General features: G+C 45.5%; 1 protein-coding gene across 1 annotated transcript in view; it reads left to right on the top strand.

Moving 5' to 3' along the window:
- ST6GAL1 (ST6 beta-galactosamide alpha-2,6-sialyltranferase 1) overlaps nucleotides 1-21,553 on the top strand; it is a 142,711-nt gene that overhangs the window by 16,205 nt on the left and 104,953 nt on the right. The window contains exon 2 of the mRNA XM_011964355.1: nucleotides 17,745-17,885. The gene's annotated coding sequence lies outside the window, so the exon portion shown is untranslated. The remainder of the gene's footprint in view (nucleotides 1-17,744; nucleotides 17,886-21,553) is intronic.

Here is a 21,553-nt window from a genome sequence, read left to right as displayed (position 1 = left end):
GATCACGGCTCACTGCAGACTCGATCTCCTGGGTTCAAGTGATCCTCCCGCCTCGGCCTCCAAAAGTGTTGGGATTACTGTTCTGAGCCACTGCTCCTGACCCCAGGCAGCTATTGTATAAAGCAATCCCCATCTATCCTTTCACACATCCTTTCTTCCATCCTCCACACTTCTATCCATATACAAATATGGAGATGTGAGGAATGAAATTAATTCATTTATTTTTTCCTGGATACAGGGCTCTTGGGTGATTTTTAGCTCTACATAGTTTCGCATATTGATTGACTTTTTATAAAATAATGAACTAGTCTTACTTAAATAAGACCACTGAAGCTATTCTGAAAGGCGCCATTAGATATTGGTTCCCGGGGAGTGAAGAGTGGGAGGGGAGATACAGATGGATGAACACCATGGGGGATTTGAGAGTCATTTATGCAAATACCTCACACACAGGTACAATTATCTCTGCTGTACACATGAGGGAACTGAGGTTAAGGGTGAGAGATCTGTGCTTGCTTCAGCAGCAAGGGATGCGGGAAAAGTACAATGATACAGAGAAGGTGAGCGTTAAAACATAGTGATGTTTATCTGCCCAGAGTCGCATGGTGGTAAAACTGATTTGAGCTCTCTGTGCTGCCTGAACAGCCGTGCCTGTGGTTTTTCTATTGTGCTATGATTTGTGGTGCACAGAGACCGGAATCAGCCACCTTTGTGAAACATAAAATGTAAAAATAATTGTATAGGTAAATATTTTATACATAAGTCTATTTTATACATTTACATTTATGTTTAGATTTGTATTTATTATTACTTATATTTACCTATAAAATAAAACATGTTTTAGATGTACATTTTGTAGGTACATTTTTAAGTAAATGTAAGAGCCTATGTTATGGTCCAGGCTCCACCGTTCAGCGGCCGCGTGGCCCCAGGCTACTTAATCAGAACCCTAATTTCCTTACCTATAAAAGGCGGTAATAATTATGCCACTGCCTAGCCTGAGATGAGTTTTTATGTTCAAATTAGATCATAGACGCTAAGGATGAGACAGTTTGAAAGAGGCACACGGAAGGGTTTGTTATTGTGGACACACCCCTTGCTCTTCTGAGAGCGTACATCTGTTAAAGCACGCACAGGGGTCTGTGAAAACCTTCACAGGCATGAGCGCAGCCCCTACAGGGTTCAGACAAATAACCTGGTCAACAGGCAAGAAACTGTGCTTCCCTGACTCAGATAACCGGCTGGAGGCTGCGGTGAAGGCAGCGGAGAGTGAGGGAGGGAGGAGGCAGGGAGTGTGTCTGCTCTCCCCCTGCCTGGGTGAGAGGGAGACCGCTCCTGCCTGCCTTCCTGGGGAATGTCTGGGCCGGAGTTGCGTCGGGATGGCTGTCAACAGCTTGGTGAGGGTGGAGGAGGCTCTTCCAGACGTGCCAAGCTACAGGAATGAATGTTGGAGCTGCCGCGCCAGCAAGCCCTGCCACGTCTGGTAGAGGCCAGTGGTCTGAAAGAGGGACAGGAAGGATAGGGTTGTCAGGGGACTTGGGTGGCCAGGGGACTTGGGTGGCCAGCTTTATTCTCCAGAAGTACTGAGGAGGACAAGGCAAGGCCCTGGCCTCAAAGAAATTGGGCTTCTGACAACACTCATCAAACTGGGCGGGCAGCCAGACCTCTGCACTGAGCTAGTGTGGCTGGAGGCACCTGACGTTTGTTCCGGGAAGGATCAGGTTGGTTGTAGGATGTGGGTTTGGGCCTCATATGCTCTTGGGGGTTCAGAAACTAGAGAGAGTGTGTGTGTGTGTGTGTGTGTGTGTGTGTGTGTGTGGTCATTGGAGAGAGACCCAGGCTATTCCATATTGCTGAAGAGATCTGTTTCTTCCTTATCTCACTGGTCTCTCTGCTTTACCAACGCCTTTGGCTCAGCCTCAGCTCCAGCCAGCCTTAGTTCTGGAGGAGCCCCCTTAAATTCATGGCCCACAAAGGAGAGAGAAGACCTCTGATCCCTTGTGCCATGCTCACTGTGCTATGTGAAGTTTGCTATGTTAGACCATGACATCCTGGATGGTGGGGATGATGACTGGGTTCTCTGCACAGCCCTGGGCCCAGTATCCTGCCCAGCCCTTAGGAGGCCTCATGGAATGAGCTCAGCCTCCCTGAGGCTCCTGTTTGTCCACTGAGGTAAGAACACATCCAGTCAGCAGTGAGATGAGTGGGTGCTGTCTCCGTAAGATCAAGGTGTGAGAGCAGGCAGTGGATTTGCAGTAGCCCGTGGTGGGAAGCATGTGAGGCTGTAGTGGGCCCTCCTGCTCCACCAGAGTCCTTTTTCCTACCTGCCATTTCTAGCCTTGGAAATGAAACCAAGCAGCCAGGTGAAAGAGGGAAAATTCTCCGGGTTGGTTCACGGATCTGAGCCCTGGAGGAGAGTGAAGCTTGGGACTTTGTTCTTCTTGTCTTATCCTTTTGGGAACCAGGGTCGTAGGAATTTGTTCCAGGTGAGAGAGGGAAGAAGGCAGGTAGGGAGCTGTGATGCGGCAGCCGGGCTGAGTCATCGGTTACCTAAGAACCTGCCTCAGGGATTGCCGTTGTGGACTGCACAGTGCGGGTGCTGGGAGGAGGCTGGCCTTGGGCCTGAGCTGGAGGTGGTGGCTGACAGCGTGAGGAATGAATCCCCGGAAGATGCTTCCTGCCAGAGGGCTTGTGACGGCGGCTCCTCTTTTTGCTTTTCACAATGAACATCTTATTCTGGGCTGCAGATTTGAATGAGGGGAAAAATCTGGCCAGGAGGAGATGAACCAAAGGCGTCTCACAGGGAATCCTTCTGTACTTGGAGAGTCCTGCCCTTGTCTCCCCAGCCAGATCCAGTGACTCACAGTAGGAGGGCTTGGAGGCAACTCACTGCCTTCCCTGTTAACTACCATTTGCAAGGTCACCTTCCTCAGAAAGACCTTATCATTTGGAAAAAAACCCCACGCACTTTGTAGCCAGACAGACTTGAGTTTAAATTCCAGTTGTGCCACTTCTCAGCTGTGCAAGCTTGCCAGCTTGGCCTCTCTGGTCCTCGGTTTCCTATGTTAGTCTATATTCATCCTTTCTGCCTTACAGCACTGGTGTGAGTCCTAGATGTAGTGCTTAACCTAGTTTTGGGCACATGATTGGAGACCAATACATCGTGGTTATTTTGAATATCACAGCACATGTGAATGGTTATTCTCAGTTATTGGCCACCTGATGGTCCACTTTGCTAGGGGCTGTGAATATAAAGAGAAATGAGATACAGCCTCTCGCTGGAGGAACTAGGAGGAGAGCCAGGCCTGTGGAAGAGGGCACAAAGGAAAGAAAGCTGCTCAAGTTGTGGAGGGAGCAGGAGGCAGGGGCAGGGAAGGCCAGAAAAGAGAGATGATACCCTCAAAGGCTTTAAAAGAATGAAGAAGAATCTGCTAGGCATTTGGGGCGGGGGTGACATTAGATTCATCCATAAGGGAGGGCAGAGCTAACAGTGGAGGCTCCCTGGACGGGTGAGCCCTCGGGCTTCCCCTCTCTGCTGGCATTTGAGCCTACTCAGTTTGGGTCCGGATAGAATCTGCAGTCGTTTCCTGGCAGGTGGTTTTACATGGGCAGGAATCCAGCCAGGCCTGACTCGGGGAGATGGTGTTGAGGTGACACTTGTCATCACAGTGATCTCTCCATAGGTATCTGGGCTCCAGGCTTAGGGCTAGGAGCAGGAGTGGGCCTCGTCGGAGGGAGTGGGAGAGATTACCAGGCAGGAATTGCAAAGGCAGATCTCACTAAAGTGCAGGCTGCAGGTAGTGTGGATGGAGGGGCGTCACAAAATGGTACAAAACTGTTGTTATCAAATTCAGACAGCAGGTAGGTGGGAGGAGGGGTGACCTGTGACTTCTGGGATTGCTGGGAAGTCCAGAGACCCTTTGTGCATTGCTCAGTGTCAAATAAAAGGAACTGGAGAAGACCACTTTGATAGTTAAGGATGTACATTTGTGGTTTTAGTTATTCACAAATGACTCTAAAACTCTGTGATATGATATGATTGGGTGAATCATTTGAATGAGATAAAAACGGGATTTTATTTGCTGCATGCATGTTGTGTGTCACTTAGGTGGTGATAAAAACAAATGTAGAAGCTTTCATTTACTGAACTCTTACCGTGTCTAGGCATGCTGTATGCTTTATAAGTATCTCATCTAGCCCTGGCTAAATCCAGCTCTTTGAACTCCATACCTACTCCACAAATCTGAGTGTGACCGTAGAAAAGCATGGTGTCATCCTGGATCAGAGTTTTGTTCTTGTTGTCTAGGCTGCAGTGCTGTGGCGTGATCTCGGCTTACTGCATGGAGCCTCTGCCTCCTGGGTTTAAGTGATTCTCCTGCCTCAGCTTCCTGAGTCGCTGGGATTACAGGCACCTGCCAACATGCCCTGCTCATTTTTTGTATTTTCAGTGGAGACAGGGTTTCACCGTGTTGGCCAGGCTGGTCTCGAACTCCTGACCTCAGGCGATCTGCTCACCTCGGCCTCCCAAAGTGCTGGGATTACAGGCATGAGCCACCGTGCCTGGCTGTAATTCTTGACCATGACTCTTAAGTGGACATTGGTGGACATAGGCCATGTCGCTTCATTTTGTTGGTCCGTTGGTTCTCAACCCTGGCTGTCATTAGTGTTACTAGTGGGAATTATAACAAATATTACTGCCTGAATTCCTCTTAAACTAATGAAATCAAAGTCTTTGTGAGGTTGACCTGGGCATCAGTATCTCTTTTTTAACCTGTGCTGTTAATTCGGGTGAATGATGGTAGAGAACCACGACCATTCCTCTGTCATCTAGATGACTGTTTCACACCTTTTTATCTCTTTCTAACACCTTCCCCATCTTCCCCATCTTCCCACCTTCTCTTCTTCTAACACCTTCTCCATCCATACTGTCAGTTGATAACCTTGTTTTAAACTTACCTGAAAAAATAATGGCAGTTGGAAGAAAACTTTCATACCTTTTGTCTTAGTCCATTCAGGCTGTGATAACAAAATACCATAAGCGGTGGTTTATAAACAACAGAAATGTATTGCTCATAGTTCTGGAGGCTGGGAAGTCCAAGATGAAGGCACTAGCAGATTCGGCGTCTGGTGAGCGCTTGCTTCCTAATTTACGGATGGTGCTTTTTCACTGTGTCCTCCCATGCTAACAGGGTTCACTAGTTCTCCAGAGCCTCTTTTATAAGGGTACTCTATTAGTCCATGTTGCATTGCTATAAAGGAAAACCTGAGACTGAGTAATTTATAAAGAAAAGAGGTTTATTTGGCTCGTGATTCTGCAGGCTATACAAGCATGGCACCCGCGTCTTCTTCTGGTGAGGCTTCAGGAAGCTTTTACTCACGGCAGGAGGTGAAGAGGGAGGGGGTGCGCCTAATTTTTCTGCTCCTGGAGAGAGTTGTCTGCATTTGCACCCTGCACTCCCGCTTCTCTCATTCTCAGTTAAACTCAATATAATCAGTCTTTTGTACCCATCACACCACCAAAACCATACCGTTTAGGCTTACCAGTGTCCTCTCTTGCCAAATCCAGTGGTCACATCTCAGGCCCTATCTTGACTGATCAGCCGCTTTTGATACAGTTGACCATTCCATTCTCCTTGAAATGGTTTCTTCTCTTGGCTTCTGGAACATCACTGTCTTTGCTTCTCCTCTTCTCTCACTGGGTTCTCCTTCTCAGTTTCTTTTGTGGGCTCATTTTCTTTTCTTTTTCTTTCTTTTTTTTTTTTTGAGATAGAGTCTCACTCTGTCACCCAGTCTGGGGTGCAGTAGCGCGATCTCAGTTCACTGTAACCTCTGCCTCCTGGGTTCAAGCAATTATCTGTTGGCTCATTTTTACTTGGTCACTGTGGAGTGCCCCCGGGAGTGGCCCTTGGACTTGGCCTCTTCTCTGTCTCCTCATGCCCTGGCAATCTCATATCATCCATTTACTGACAACCCTCAATTTATGTTTCCAACCCACACCTTTCCCTTGAATTCCATGCTCAGATATTCAACCATCTACTTGATAAGTTTCCTTAGGCGTCTAATATGCATCTCAAATATGACAAGCCCAAAATCGAACTGCTGCTTTTCTCCCTAAAAGAGCCATCTTCATTTCAGTGGACAACAGTTTCATCTTTCCATCTTCTAGGGCTTAAACTCTGGAGTCATTCTAAATTCTCTTTCTCTCATGTTGCACCCACTCTGTTAGCAAACCATGTCAGCTGTGCTTTCACAATAAATTAAGAAACCAACTACTTACTCAATTCATCAAATTCCTGTTGGTTCAGGACAGAGACCTGTTTCTTCTCTTAGAATCGTTTCATAACTGAGCTTCCTGCTTAGAATCTTGTGGTATGTTCTCAAAACAGTAACCAGAGTGATCATTTTAAAAGTTGTAGTAATATGTCGTTCTTCTGCTCAAAAAACCAACAAAGGCTTCCTCTTTTACTCAGAGCCAGTTCTTAGAAAGGCCTACAGGGTTCTGTGTGACCCAACCTTCAGACCCTGCAGACTTCATCTCCTGCTCTTTTCCACCCCTTCATTCTGCTTCACCTCACTGAGCCTACTCCTCAGACATAAAGCACACTTTGGTCTCAGAGCCTTTCCACTGCTTCCTCCAGGCAGGACACCTTCCTTCATGTATCCCATTGTTTCCATCTCTTCTTCAGGTTTCTATTTAAATGTCACCTTGTCAAACAGGCCATTTGACAGCCTTATATAAGATTATAATCTCATGCCTGTCTCCTCCCACCATCATACTTGACTCTCTCCCTTTTATCCCGCCTCGCCTCGTTGCTCTTCAATAGCGTAGGTGGCCATCTGAGTTATTACCGTGTGTCTGTTCTCACTAGGAACTTGTTTCCGTGAGGGCAAGGATGTTATCTCTTTTGCTCACAGCTATTTCTTTAGGACCCAGAGCAATGCCTCAGGAATCAGAGGCATCATCCACATTTGTTGGCTGAATTTAACAAAATCCTCACAATGACACTTCAAAATTAGTTGGAATAACCCAAAATTTGTACATGAGGAAACTGAGACACAGAGAGGTTTTTTAAAATTTTATTTTATTTTAAGTTCCAGGATACATGTGCAGGATGTGTGGGTTTGTTACATAGGTAAACATGTGCCATGGTGGTTTGCTGCCCCTATCAACCCATCACCTAGGTATTAAGCCCTACATGCATTAGCTCTTTATCCTGATGCTGTCCCTGCCCCAGGCCCCCTGACAGGCCCCAGTGTGTGTTGTTCCCCTCCCTGTGTCCATGTGTTCTTATTCTTCATCTCCCACTTATAAATGAGAACAGATGGTGTTTGATTTTCTCTTCCTGTGTTAGTTTGTTGAGGATGATGGCTTCCAGCTCCATCCATGTCCCTGCAAAGGACATGATCTCTTTTCTTTTTATGGCTACAGAGTATTCCATGGTGTATATGTATCCCATTTTCTTTATCCAGTCTATCATGGATGGACATTTGGGTTGATTCCCTATCTTTGCTATTGCGAATAGTGCTGCGATGAACTTATGCGTGCATGTATCTTTATAATAGAAGGATTTATATTCCTTTGAGTATATACTCAGTAATGGGATTGCTGAGTTACATGGTATTTCTGGTTCTAGATCTTTGAGGAATCACCACACTGTCTTCCACAATGGTTGAACTAATTTACATTCCCACCAACAATGTAAAAGCGATCCTATTTCTTCATAGGCTTATCAACATCTGTTGTTTTGTGACTTTACTAATTGCCATTCTGACTGGCATGAGATGGTATCTTCTTGTGGTTTTGATTTGCATTTTTCTAATGATCCGTGATGTTGAGCATTTTTTCATATGTTTGTTGGCCACATAAATGTCTTATTTTGAGAAATGTCTGTTTGTGTCCTTTGCCCACTTTTTAATGGGTTTTTTTTCTTGAAAATTTGTTTAAGTTCCTTGTAGATTCTGGATATTAGACCTTTGTCAAATGGATAGATTGCAAAAATTTTCTCCCATTCTATAGGTTGTCTGTTCACTCTGATGATAGTTTCTTTTACTGTGCAGAAGCTCTTCAGTTTAATCAGATCCCATTTGTCAATTTCTGCTTTTGTTGTAATTGCTTTTGATGATTTTGTTGTGAAATCTTTGCCTCTGCTGATGTTCTGAATGGTATTGCCTAGATTTTCTTCTAGGGTTTTTATAGTTTTGGGTTTTACATTTAAGTCTTTAATCCGTCTTGAGTTAATTTTTGTATAAGGTATAAGGAAGGGGTCCATTTTCAATTTTCTGTGTATGGATAGCCGATTTTCCCAGCACCATTTATTAAATAGGGAATCCTTTCCCCATTGCTTGTTTGTGTCAGGTTTGGCAAAGATCAGATGCTTGTAGATGTGTGGTCTTATTTCTGAGACCTCTATGCTGTCCCATTGGTCTGTGTGTCTGTTTCTGTACTAGTACCATGCTGTTTTGGTTACTGTAGCCTTGTAGTATAGTTTGAAGTCAGGTGGTGGGATGCCTCCAGCTTTGTTCTTTTGGCTTAGGATTGTCTTGGCTATATGGGCTCTTTTTTGGTTCCATATGAATTTTAAAGTAGTGTTTTTTTCTAATTCTGTGAAGAATATCAATGGTAGTTTAATGGGAATAGCATTTAATCTATTAATTATTTTGGGTGGTATGGCCATTTTCTTGATATTCATTCTTCCTGTCCACAAGCACAGAACGTTTTTTCATTTGTTTGTGTCCTCTCTCTCTCTTTTTTTTTTTTTTAGACATAGTCTCACTCTTGTTACCCAGGCTGGAGTGCAGTGGCGTGATCTTGTCTCACTGCAACCTCCACCTCCCGGGTTCAAGCGATTCTCTTGCCTCGGCCTCCTGAGTAGCTGGGACTACAGGTGCGCACCATCACGCCCAGCTAATTTTTGTATTTTTTAGTAGAGACGGGATTTCACCAGGTTGGCCAGGATGGTCTCGATCTCTTGACCTTGTGATTCATCCACCTCAGCCTCCCAAAGTGCTGGGATTACAGGCATGAGCCACCGTGCCCAACCTGTGTCCTCTCTTATTTCCTTGAGCAGTGGTTTGTAGTTCTCCTTGAAGAGGTCCTTCGCTTTCCTTGTTAGGACTATTCCAAGGTATTTTATTTTCTTTGTAGCAACGGTGAATGGGAGTTCATTCATGATTTGGCTCTCTGCTTATGTTTTGCTGGTGTGTAGGAATGCTTGTGATTTTTGAGGCACAGAGAGGTTAAGCAAGTTTTTCAGAGTAACACAGCTTGCTAGCATAGAACTGGGACTCAAATCTGCCAAGTGACTGTGTCCTTAGATCGTCTGTCTGTGGAGCCTTGCCTTCCCCCTGCACCCACATCTCAACTACCTCATTTTTTTTCGTATCTTGTTGCAAGCAGCCGGCCCCACAGAGTGAGAAAAATCCCTGTGAAAAATGTCCCAAGTGTGACTGGAGGTGTAGGAAATGCATACACAAACAAGCCCTTATCTGCAACTTTCAAGTCCAAAAATTTGTGAAAGTGAAGCTTTATTCTTAACCCATTTGGTGGCGAAACCTGATTTGGACTGATGTGAGACTCCTTATAAATCTATGCCTGTAAAATGTGTGTGTGTGTGTATTTTTTTTCTTCCTGGTAATTAATATTTCCTTTAAGGCTCTTTCCAGGAACATGCTCAGTTTTAAGACCTGATTAAGATCAGGCACAGCAGGCCAGGCTAAGAAGGGCATATGTGAAACGCCGTTCTGTACCAGAGGGAATGAGGGAAAGTCTACACGCTCACCAGTGAGGCCTCTCGCTGCTCCCAGCACTTTTTCTGCTTCTGTCACACGGTGCTGGATACTAGAGTCAGATTCTGCTTTCCCTAGTCATGAGGCTAGAGGAGTCTTTCTGCATAAACTTAACAGCCCAAGAGAAGAAGCCTATAGATATTGATATTTAGGGTGTTCCAAACAAAATGTACAGCTGACTCACAATCACCCTCCCGTAAGATCCACCAGCTCAGAGGTACTGATCATGCACACAGAACATCCGGTCAGTTTTTAGTGTCTCACTTTTCAATTTAAAAAGACAGCTAATGATAACCAGATATTTGAGAAAAGTTTGAAACATGAAAGGCAGAAATTAAAAGAGACAAACAACAACACTAGAAACTCACAAGAAATAGAGGAAATATAGGGAGCAGAAGAAAACGTCACAAAACCTGTAATTACTAACCTAAGAGAGATAAGAGAATGTGTTACATTAATAAAATAAAAGCAATGTGCAACAAAGAGGAGTATTCAGAGACTAAGAAAGAACTGGAAATTAAAAGTGTGATAGAAGAATAAATCAGTAGAGGGTTTGGAATATAGAATTGAAGAAAGCTTACGGAACCTTGCAGAAAGTCAAAGAAAGAAAGAAAATGTGCTGGGTGCGGTGGCTTATGCCTGTATTCCCAGAGTTTTGGGAGGCCAAGGTGAGTGGATCATTTGGACCCAGGAGTTTGAGACCAGCCTGGCCACATGGTGAAACCCCACCTCTACTAAAAAATACAAAAATTAGCCAGACATGGTGGTGCATGCCTATAGTTCCAGCAACTTGTGAGGCTGAGGTGGGAGGATCACTTGAGCCAAGGAGGTTGAGGCTGCAGTGAGCTGATGTTGTACCACTGCACTCCAGCATGGGCAACAGAGTGGGACCCTGTCCCTCCCAACTAAAATAAAAGAAAAGAAAAAAGGATTATTCTAAGAAGCCCAACATCAGAATAGTAAGACTTGCAGAAAAAGAGAATAGAGACAATGAAAGGGAAAATTTAATAAAGAAATAATATAAGAAAAACTTTGAGAACTGAAGGACATTGAAAAGCCCGCTTGAGTACCCGGGGCTATGACTTGAGAAAAAGACACACGCCAGAAGAAAAGCTTCTCGACAGGAGAGAATTCCCCCCAAAACAAATGGATTATATATAAGAATAGAAATATGATTGACATCATCTATCTCTACAGAAGCTAGGAGACAATGAAGCCATTCCTTAAACTCTGAGAGGATAGTATTTCCAACTGAGAAATTATATCCTGACAAATTATTAATCAAATATGAGGGTGGAATAATGGCATTTTCAGGTATGGGAAGTCTCAATGATTTTTATCTCCCAGACAGCCTTTTTTGAGGAATCTACGATGCATCTGTTTCTCCAAAACCAGAGAGTAAACTAAGAATACATGGGATCTTCCTTTAAGCACAGAGAGCAACCACTTCAGGTTGAAGGAGGAGAATGGAAGGTTCCAGAAGGGAGATTTTTAAGAATTAAGAAAAAGATGAGTACATAGCGGTATATTTGGTGTACTGTGATGAGTTTTATAATTTTGTTGGAATGTTGAGGGCTGAATTTGTGACAAGTACATAGAAAGTTAAGCAAACAAACAACTGAGGCGATAATGGACTCTACAAATGGCAACTAAGAAATGTACATGAAAGGAATTAATCATAACACCACACATGGCTCAGCTATGAACAATAATTTATCTGGTTGTAATAATGTAACTTAATAATTACTTGACAAAATAATGTAACTTAATAACGTAACTTATTAGTGTTGACTTAAAAATGCTATAACTATTGGGAGAATGTGGGACAGGAGAGGTGGTATATGGAATGGTGGTAAGGAGCTAAATCCTTATTTTCTATAATAGGAAGTCTATGAATAATATCTAATATTGAAAAACTATAAGCATGCTATTTAGATACACTGAGATGACTCTGGAAATAGATACAGGAGTTGAAAGACAGAATTAGGGATGTGGAGGGTGGGGCAGGGCCTGCTGTTTCTCCTTACAAGCCTTGCAGTACCACTGGACCTTAAAAATCACGGGTGTGTGTTGCTTTGATTTGAAAAAGGGCTCACTGTGCTGGGCGCTGTGGCTTATGCCTGTAATCCTAGTATTTGGGAGGCCGAGGCTGGTGGATCACTTGAGGTCAGGAGTTCGAGACCAGCCTGGCCAACATGGTGAAACCCTGTCACTACCAAAAATATCAAAAATTAGCCAGGTGTGGTGGCAGGTGCCTGTAATCCCAGCTGCTCGGGAGGCTGAGGCAGGAGAATCATTTGAACGTGGGAGGCGGACGTTGTGGTGAGCTGAGATTGTGCCACTGCACTCCAGCTGGGGCAACAGAGTGAGACTCTGTCTCAAAAAAATAATAATAATAATAAAAATAATAAATAAATAAAGATATAAATAAATAAAGGCTCAGTGTCTCCCCCTGTATCCAGATTGGCACCTAAAATAGGCATGCAATCAAAGCTGAATAATTGTTTGCTCTAGAGAACATATTAACAACACCATCAAATAAATGTGCAGAGGCACCCTCCTTTGGAAATTTTGCATATGGCACTGGCAGAAGAACTTCCCTTTTCTGGTTCTCTAAATGCAGACACCATTTCTCTTTTTGTCAGAGCTCACCCATGTCCTCACTGTGCAACTCATACTTAGTTTCAGCTCTTTGCTGAAATCTCTTGGCCTAGCACTAGAGGGAGGATAAAGACAAGCCCCTGGAAGGCAGCTGTGGGAGGCAGCTTTGTGTGTGGAACTCTGGCTTAGTCACTTACCTGCTTTGTGCCTGGGCTGGTCACTAAAGCTGTCGTCACCTCATCTGAAAATGGAGAAAATATTCCTTGCTTCATAGGATTGTGTGAGGAACAAATGAATAACTTAGTACATAAAGCGCCTGGCATAATGGATCTTATCTTGGCACATAGTAGTTGCTAAAAAAAAAATTGAAATTAAAAATAAATGAACATTTGTGGTGAATATTATGAGGTCTAGAACAGGAGCCCCGTCATGTTGGATCTGGGCTCCCCACATGAACCATCAAGAAGGGATGTGAGCCCTGGGAGAGGAACAGGGGGACAGAAATAATCCGGGAGGTCTCCTTATCTTAGCAGACGTTCTTATTGTGTTTTGGGGGCAGTGTCTTCTGATTTGACTGCTGTGTTCAGCAGATTTGTAGAGACCCAGATTCTGGAACGTTTTATGCACAAGGATCAATAAAAGCTCTTAGCTTATTTAGCTTCCATATTCAAACATCATCAGGACCATTGCTCACATCTCCGACAATGTGGAAGAATGGCTGCAGGGTTAAAATGGTTATCTCACCCTAAGGCTCCAGTGTGCTGAGTGGGGATTGCTTCTTGAAGCCAGGGGCTTGGGGCCACAGCCTTACTCCTGTGACAGGTGAACCTGTTTTCTGACTCAACATAGAGCCCTTGAGCATTGGTTCTGCTTTGAGGGGCTGGGCCATGAAATTCTTGACTCAATTTATGAACTTCTTTGGGTTCCTTGGTACCTGGTGGGCTCTCCAAATCCTGGTTCTGGGTCTGTGGTCGGTGCCTCACACATTGTACACCTACTTCAAGGAAACGCTTGCTGGAGGCAAGAAGGAGTCACTTAAGTTCTTCCTTAGAATCATCTTCTGTGTCATCTAGGTGCTTCTGGGTCTAAGGGTGGAGGAGAAAGGGGATTGGCTGAGCTGCTGCCAGGGGCTCTAGGGTTGGAGGACAGTACAGTGCCCCAAGAGATAAAGCAGAGAACAGGCCTTGAGCACAAGGAAGGAGTTGAGCACAATCTTGGCTGACTGGGCCTCGAGAGGAAAGTAGAGAAACCAAATCTGGATGTCAGGCCCAGTGACCCTTGTGGGATAGGAGGGAGCTCAGAGAGCAGAACTTGTGGTGACAGATTACAGGGGGTTGTGAATTAAGTGGAAACTGTGTTAAAGCGGCCAGGAAGCATGTGAGTAGGTAGGAGGCGTGCAGAGCCTATGATCAGCTGAATCTGCAGTGCCCAGTATGGCAATAGGAGGAAGTTATATAATCTACTTAATAGAAAAAAAAAACAACTTTAGAATTTAAAATAGAAGAGTCATCCGACTACACTTTAGCAGTCTAGCCTGGCCCTGTCAGTAGGTTTTTGTTTTCTTTTTTTTTTTTTTGAGATGGAGTGTCACTCTGTCGCCCAGGCTGGAGTGCAGTGACACTATCTCAGCTCACTGCAACCTCCGCCTCCTGGGCTCAAGTGATTCTCCTGCCTCAACCTTCCGAGTAGCTGGGATTACAGGCGCCCACCATCACGCCTGGCTGATTTTTGTATTTTTAGTAGAGGTGGGGTTTCACCATGTTGGCCAGGCTGGTCTTGAACTCCTGACCTCAGGTGATCCACCCGTCTTAGTCTCGGCCTCCCTAAGTGCTGGATTACAGGCATGAGCCGCTGCGTCTGGCCTCATCCAGTAGATTTTGATTATCTATCTAAATTCAGCTACAAATTTGAGAAAAATTTTTTTTTGTTTTAAAAAGACTGAGTGCTTACAATGGATGGCCCAAGCCCTGCCCAAGACATGCACTAGGCCATAGGGGAGCCCCTAGTCTCACTTAGAGCCCCCTTAGGCTTCAGGAGCCCGAGCTAGCTGGGACCCCAGAGCCCATTTAAACCAAGCTCTTGCACAAGATGAAGAAATCCAGGTCCATGTTAACTCTTTTCCTGCCTGGGCCTCACAGGCTGGGTTACTTGCAGCACCTGCCCTCAGTACCAGGCCTCTAGTTTGCATAGATTTGCTGTGTTGAGCAGAGCTGGAAATAAGTCCTGCTCTTTCCGTTCTGATTTCCCAACCCAAGATTGCTGCAGCCTCAGGGCCTTGGAGAGATTGTTGTACGTGGAACAATTTGGTTGCAAGAAACAGAGACACCCTCCCAAATTGAAGGGGGTCAGGGAGTGCGTGCAGGAGTAAGAAGTATGCACAGACGAGCCTCACGGCCACTGGACTCACTACATACCCACTGTCCTGGGCCTGCATGGTGTCCTGTGACCTCTCCCTGGGCCTCTGCCCTGCTCTCATTGTAGGCCAGCTTCCTCTCCTTCCATAGAGCCCCCTGTAGCTCCATCGCTTGATCTTTTTTTTTTTTTTCCCCGAGATGGAGTCTCACTCTGTCACCCAGGCTGGAGTGTAGTGACTTGATCTTGGCTCACTGCAACTTTCACCTCCTGGATTTAAGCAGTTCTTTTGCCTCGGCCTCCTAGAAACTGGGATTACAGGTGTACGCCACCATGCTTGTTTTTTGTATTTTTAGTAGAGACAGGGTTTCACCATGTTGGCCAAGCTAGTCTTGAACTCCTGACTTCAGATGATCCTCCCTCCTTGGCCTTCCAAAGTGCTGGGATTACAGGCATGAGCCACTGCGCCCGGTCCCATCACTTGATCTTGTGCATGGCATTTGCCTGTCACGGTTCCACCAATACCTTTCCCTTAACTCCAGGGTCTACCACCAGCTGACTAGAGTTTTTTTTCATAGTTGCAATTTTGAAAAAGTGTCAGATTGGCCCAGCTTCCTCATGTATGGATGAATTGTCTTTAAGTCAGAGTTCTACTCTTTGTCCATCAGGGGAAGTCCAGGTGAATGAGTAGGTGGGGTAGGGGCAGGGTAGGCAGGTAGAATGATGTGCCTAAATATTGGAGATCTGCAAACCGTTTTCCAAAGGACTTAAGAAGCATGAAAGGAATCTCCCATTCCCTCATGAATTGCAAATTGCTATGACTGGAGTGTAGGGTGCATGCGAGTGGCAGGGCACAGGGCGGGTCAGCTGGAAAGGGGCATGAGACAGGTCCCCAAGGCTTTTGCCTGGGTCACAGGGCTGAGAAACCTAGTTATCTGTGTAGGAGAATTATCCATCTCTCACTGAAGGTGTGGCCTGGAGTGAAAGGAAGGATACAAGAGGCTGGCTAGGGCGAGATGGAGAGTGGGGTCTTTCTTCCTGTTAAGGAGGCAGAGCAGTCAGCCCAGTAGTGCCCACCCCACTCCCACCCCAGGAACACTTTGCTCTTGTTCCCCCAGGAAGGCTCCTTGTGGGTGGCTCCTAGCTGATCACTAGCTCAGCTGTTTGCCTGTTAAGACCTCTTCCCTGACTGCTCTTCTTTCCCCACAGTGACCTTGGCTCGTGGTGTTTTGTTAGCATTAATTATAAAGGCAGCAAAGTGCTCAAGGCCTCAAGCAACTTTTTCATTTTCCATCTCACTGGATACCTTTGTTGTTTGCCCTGAATCTTTGTGAGGTCTTGACGTTACCACCCATCGCATGGCTCACTTCCGCTGCAGTTCTGTCTGTCAGCATCTGCTGCCTCATGGGATGACTCTTGTTTCTCTTTGTATCGAAGGGTTTCTTTGCCCTGGACACTGTCCTTGTGTATCTATCACTCCCCTGTCCCTCCATGGGTTTCTCTTTCTCTCCTTACGAATTATCATTCATGTACCCCTCTTTCCTAAGCTTGATTAGCGGAGTTCATTTAGCATAGTGGGTCTTATCTTAGGCTGGGGGTGAGCTGAGTGTGGGCATGAAAAATGAAAAGTCAGACTTTGAGAACTCCACCTTCATTTCCACTAGAAATGGTTACCCTGGGTGAATGAGGATGTGTGGGTGAGGGAGGGGCTTGGGGGAGAGAGGAGTGTTAGGGGAATGGGCACATTTCTTCATTGCTGGGAGCAGTTTCTATGGTACCAGTAGTCCTGAAAGTAGCATGCCAAGACTGTTCAGAAGCCGGAACAATTTGGAAAGTCTTTGACCCAGCACAATTTTATTCCTAAGACTGTCTGAGGAAAATAATCGTGGGGATCCCTGGAAGATTTTGTTTCAAACACTATTTGCCATTAGCCAAAAACAAAACAAAACAAAAGGTTGGAGGTGACTTAAATGTCCAGCCTTTGAGGGTTGGGTACAATTTATGGTGTAGCTATGTGGGGTGCTATACATGGCTCACTGGAGACCCATGGTACCTATATATCATGTAGCCATTAGAATGATGCTGCTGAAGATTACTTAATGACACAGTACTCACTAAACCATGCCCAGCTTTATTACATCTTTATAAATAATCTGAAAAATAGAAACAAGAAACAGGCAGAGTATGTTATCTATAGTTATCTTGGATGAAGAAAGAATAGGTACATTTTGTCCTTTTCATTTAATTATATTTTCTAGAATTTATAGATTGAACATACATTTTTTTGACACAAGGAAAAACAATTACTTTAAAAACAAATGCTCTCTATTCAGACAACTATAATAATATATGGGTTGAAAATTTAGAATCAGTTAAAAATGCTTCCAAAATGAATTAGAAATTAAATTCACTTTTTTTTTTTTTTGAGATGGAGTTTCGCTCTTGTTGCCCAGGCTGGAGTGCAATGGCGCGATCTTGGCTCACTGCAACCTCCGCCTCCCGGGTTCAAGCGATGCTCCTGCCTCAGCCTCCCAAGTAGCTGGGATTACAGGCATGAATTCACATTTGTAACAGCATAAACAACATACTATAGGTCAAAGGAGACTGTGAACAAGTTTGATGTAGTTGTTGATTGAAATCCATTGTCTGCAGGCCTTCTCTAAACACAAGTCTTGGGCCCTATCTGTAGCTTTCTAACCCTTGCTTTCTCTTACCATGAGTAGTGTGTAGCACAACGATTCCATGACTGTAGTTGAGTTTGCTTTGCCTAATCTGCAACTCACTCTCAAATTGTACAGCCCCAGAGGGATGAGTCTGGGTGAACATGTAGCTGGTTTAGGTCCTGGAAAGGAGGCTGGCTGCCCCAGGTGAGGGCGGTGGTTCTGAAAGGAGCACCAGCGATCAGAGCTGGCAGTGGGAGGAGCAAAGACTCTTTCCTCCTGGATGTATTAACCTACGTGCTTCTGGTAAACTTCGCTTTGTTGTTGTTTTTTTCCCCCCTGCAGGCAAGGGGAGAGCCAATTGCACAGAGCCTTGCAGCCAGCAGTCCAGGGAGAAGTGGTGAATGTCATGGAGCCCAGCTGAAATGGACTGGCCCCCTTGAGCCGTCCCAAGCCCTGGTGCCAGGTGTCCATCCCAGTGCTGAGGTAAGACCCCTTGAATCCCAGCCTGAGGAAGAGAGGACACAATGCCTTTTTGCAGGGGCAGGAGGCAGAGGGCCTTCTCAGGAAATAAGCAGCAGTTAGTTTCTGGTTCAGTTAAACCATCTGCTTCAGCCTCCGCCCATTGGGAGGCAAGGTCATTTGGTGGCCAAAGGCTTCTGGTTTGTCAGAGCAGGTCTTTTGGAATCTTGATGGGAGTTGTATTTTCTCAGTTGCTGGTGAAATTCGAATTCCCAAGGGAATAAATGTATCCTCCAGGTAAGACTGCACCAGATTCAGGTGAATGCTTAACTTAAATATACCTCCTCTGCTCTGCAGGGGAGCTCTTGGGAAACACACACACACACACACACACACACACACACACATGCGCGCTTGTGCTGCGCTCTCTCTCTCTTTCAACCCAAGGGTGACGGAGTCACAAATTATGCAGAGAGGTTATTCCAAAACATTCTGGGAAGCTCACTAAAAATTGATTTTAATGACCTAGATATGTTCTGATGATAAAGAACTATATGCTCATAGGATGATTGGAAAAATACTGTTGTGGAAGAAAATACAATATATCTGAAATCCTGCCCCTGTTAACAATCCTCCGGGTGGTTTTCTATTAAGGTTACTCTTTAAGCTTCCATAGGATGTTGATTTTTCCTGCGTGGAGGTGGAAAGGTGAGGCAGAAGGAGAACTTGCCCCCCTCAATCTGGAAACTCTCTCTGTTTCCCAATTTTTATATATTCAAGAATTTTGCAAACTGCTTGTTAAAAATGATTAAAAACGATGGGTGGATTGAAACTGACCACGATGGGAAAACTTATGCCACGGAAATGAGCAAGTGCTACAACCCAAGGCTTTTTCGTTTTAGAAATTCTGATTAGATAAGCAAGCTGCTGGTTTCAGGGCTTACTCTACCCCAGGCTGTGAGGCATCCTGCAAACCACTTCCCTTATGCACCCCTTCATTTCCTCACCTGTGAACGGTAGGTGCCCAGTAACATGAGTTGCATGAATAAATGAACGTGAGATTTCCGTCATTATTTCATACAACAATCGTGAGGGTCCCATAAAATCATGAAAATAGAAATGTTTTTGCATCCAGTGAGCCTCCCTGCCCCTGTAGAGAGGGGCCTGGTTGACTGGGCAACCTTTGGTTTAGTGGTAGAGAGAAGTTGGCTGCATTTCCCTCTTTGGCTCTGGCTCCTTGGGGAGCCTTTGGTTACTGACACTGTTTTATAAAGGCAGATGAAAACCCACCACTGACTGACCAACATCTGGGGCACATTTCCTTCCCGGAAAAGTCAAGAAGTTGGTCAGAGAAGTGTGAAAAGGGAGCCTCAGCAATGCAGGATGTAAGAGCCGGAACTGAAATCAGAGCTTTTGACTCATAATCTCTAATGCGGGTGTAGGGGACTTCTTGCCAAATGTGAAATTGCAACAAAAGCCTCTTTCTTCAAAGCCCTGCTGTTGCAGCAGATTAGAGCTAATAAATTAGCATAACGAAGTCCCAGCCTCTGTCCCCCTCCCTCTGCTTCCTGAATCTCTTCATGTGTCCCAAAGGAGGGATAGGGAGCGGGTGGGACATCCGTTAAGCACCAGTTTATCTTTGTAGAACTGTAGGTTCAGAAAATTATAAAGGTGGTAAGGTCTACAGAGTCCATCTGGTCCCACACCCTCATTTTAAGAACCCCAGGCCACTGAGCTGGTGATTACCAGTGCCTGAGGAGAAAGTACGTACTCCTGGGAGGAAGGGAGCTCAGGCTGAGGGGTGGAGGATGGAGCGCTGCTCAGGAGGCTGCCTCATCAAGGAGCTTACGTATAACTGGCAGGGAACATGGTGGGTGGTCTCCAGGTGCCAGCCCTGCCTCTTCCCTTCCTAGTCCTTCCCCTGTATCTGAAGTTCCAGTGTACTTACTTCCTGAAGTACCTCTCTAGTGTGTTTGGACTTAAGGCCATCAGAGGCCTGGTTTTCTGGTCAGCAAAATCAACTAAGATCTTATTTCTTATTTTTTATTTTTTTTGGATGGAGTCTCACTCTGTTGCTCAGGCTGGAGTGCAGTGGTATGATCTTAGCTCACTGCAACCTCCGTCTCCCAGGTTTAAGTGATTCTCCTGCCTCAGCCTCCCGAGTAGCTGGGATTATAGGCATGTGCCACCATGCCGGCTAATTATTTTGTATTTTTATTTAGAGACGGGGGTTTTACCATGTTGGTCAGGCTGGTCTGGAACTCCTGACCTCAGGTAATCCACTCGCCTAGGCTTCCCAACGTGCTGGGATTACAGGTGTGAGCCATCGTGCCCGACCTAACTAAGATCTTATTCTGAGAACGTTTAGGTCTATTTATGACAAAGGGAAGGAAGGGAAGAGGCTGTTGATTGAGCTCGTGATGGTTCCTGGCAGTGTTTTGTGATCTGTCTACATTATCTCGTTTAGTCCTGCGATGAGCTAACAAGGTATCTATCCCATGTCACGGATGTAGAAATTGGGTCTCCCAGAGGTAAAGAGACTTCTGCAAGATTTCACAGCTCATAAGCAAAAGAGATACACTAAGGCTGTCTGTGACCTCCACAGCTTCTCAAAGCTAGTGAGTGCTCTTTATGGCAAGCACCTGCCCACGGGGTAGTTCCAAAATCCAGTTCTGACACACAGAGTCTCTCCCGTCGGGGAATATCATTCCATCTCAGATGCTCTGTGAACAGCTGCAGCTCAAAGTGCTTGGAGCTTTACAAGATGCTGCACTGTTCCTTTCAAACCCCAAGGGCTCTTCCTTGTACAGTAAGATAGCACCAGAGCTGGGAGCATTTAGAGAGTGCTATAGCGTAGTCCTCTCATTCAGCTGATGCCCCAGGAGGTGAGGCCCAGTGGCACTGGGCCCCCAAATCTCCCCGCCAGTTAGAAGCAAGGGGCATCTCAGTCTCTGGACTCTCAGAACTGTTTCCAGGGAAGTGCGCAAAGACAGATATGCTTACTTTTCCTCTGCAACTCGGGAAGAGATTATTCCTCTGGCTAGAGGGATTGAATTCAGTTCCACAGATACTTACTGAAAGCCTACTATGTGCCCTGCCAAATATCTCAGCTTGTTTGGGCAAGAAACTCTGGCCCACACTTGGACATACAGATCTGACAGGGACAAGAGGAGGAGCTTCCATACTTCAAGGCTGCTTAGGACCTTCTCTTTTCCATCCGCTCTGTCACCACTCATGTCCAGCCTTTCCTTCGAGAACTCTAAAGGGAGAAATGATGTCTCAAGTAGCTCTGTGTCCGGCGTTCCCAGACTCCTGAAGAGGTGTTTTTTTTGTTTGTTTGTTTGTTGTTGTTGTTTTTGTTTGTTTGGTTGGTTTTTTTTAGATGATGTCTCGCTCTGTTGCCTAGGCTGGAAGGCAGTGGCACAGTCTCAGCTCACTGCAACCTCTGCCTCCCGGGTTCAAGCGAGTCTCCTGCTTCAGCCTCCCAAGTAGCTGAGATTACAGGCGCCTGCCACCACACCTGGCTCATTTTTGTATTTTTAGTAGAGAGGGGGTTTTGCCATGTTGGCCAGGCTGGTCTCGAACTCCTGATCTCAGGTGATCCACACGGCTCAGCCTCCCAAAGTGCTGGGATTACAAGTGAGAGCCACTGTGCCTAGCCTGAACACAGAGTTTTAAGCGCTTGACTTGCT

This window comes from Mandrillus leucophaeus, unplaced genomic scaffold, assembly GCF_000951045.1.
Source record: "Mandrillus leucophaeus isolate KB7577 unplaced genomic scaffold, Mleu.le_1.0 Scaffold695, whole genome shotgun sequence".
NCBI lineage: Eukaryota > Metazoa > Chordata > Mammalia > Primates > Cercopithecidae > Mandrillus > Mandrillus leucophaeus.
Note: the sequence above shows the minus strand (reverse complement) of the source record. Positions and strands in the feature narration are given on the sequence as shown.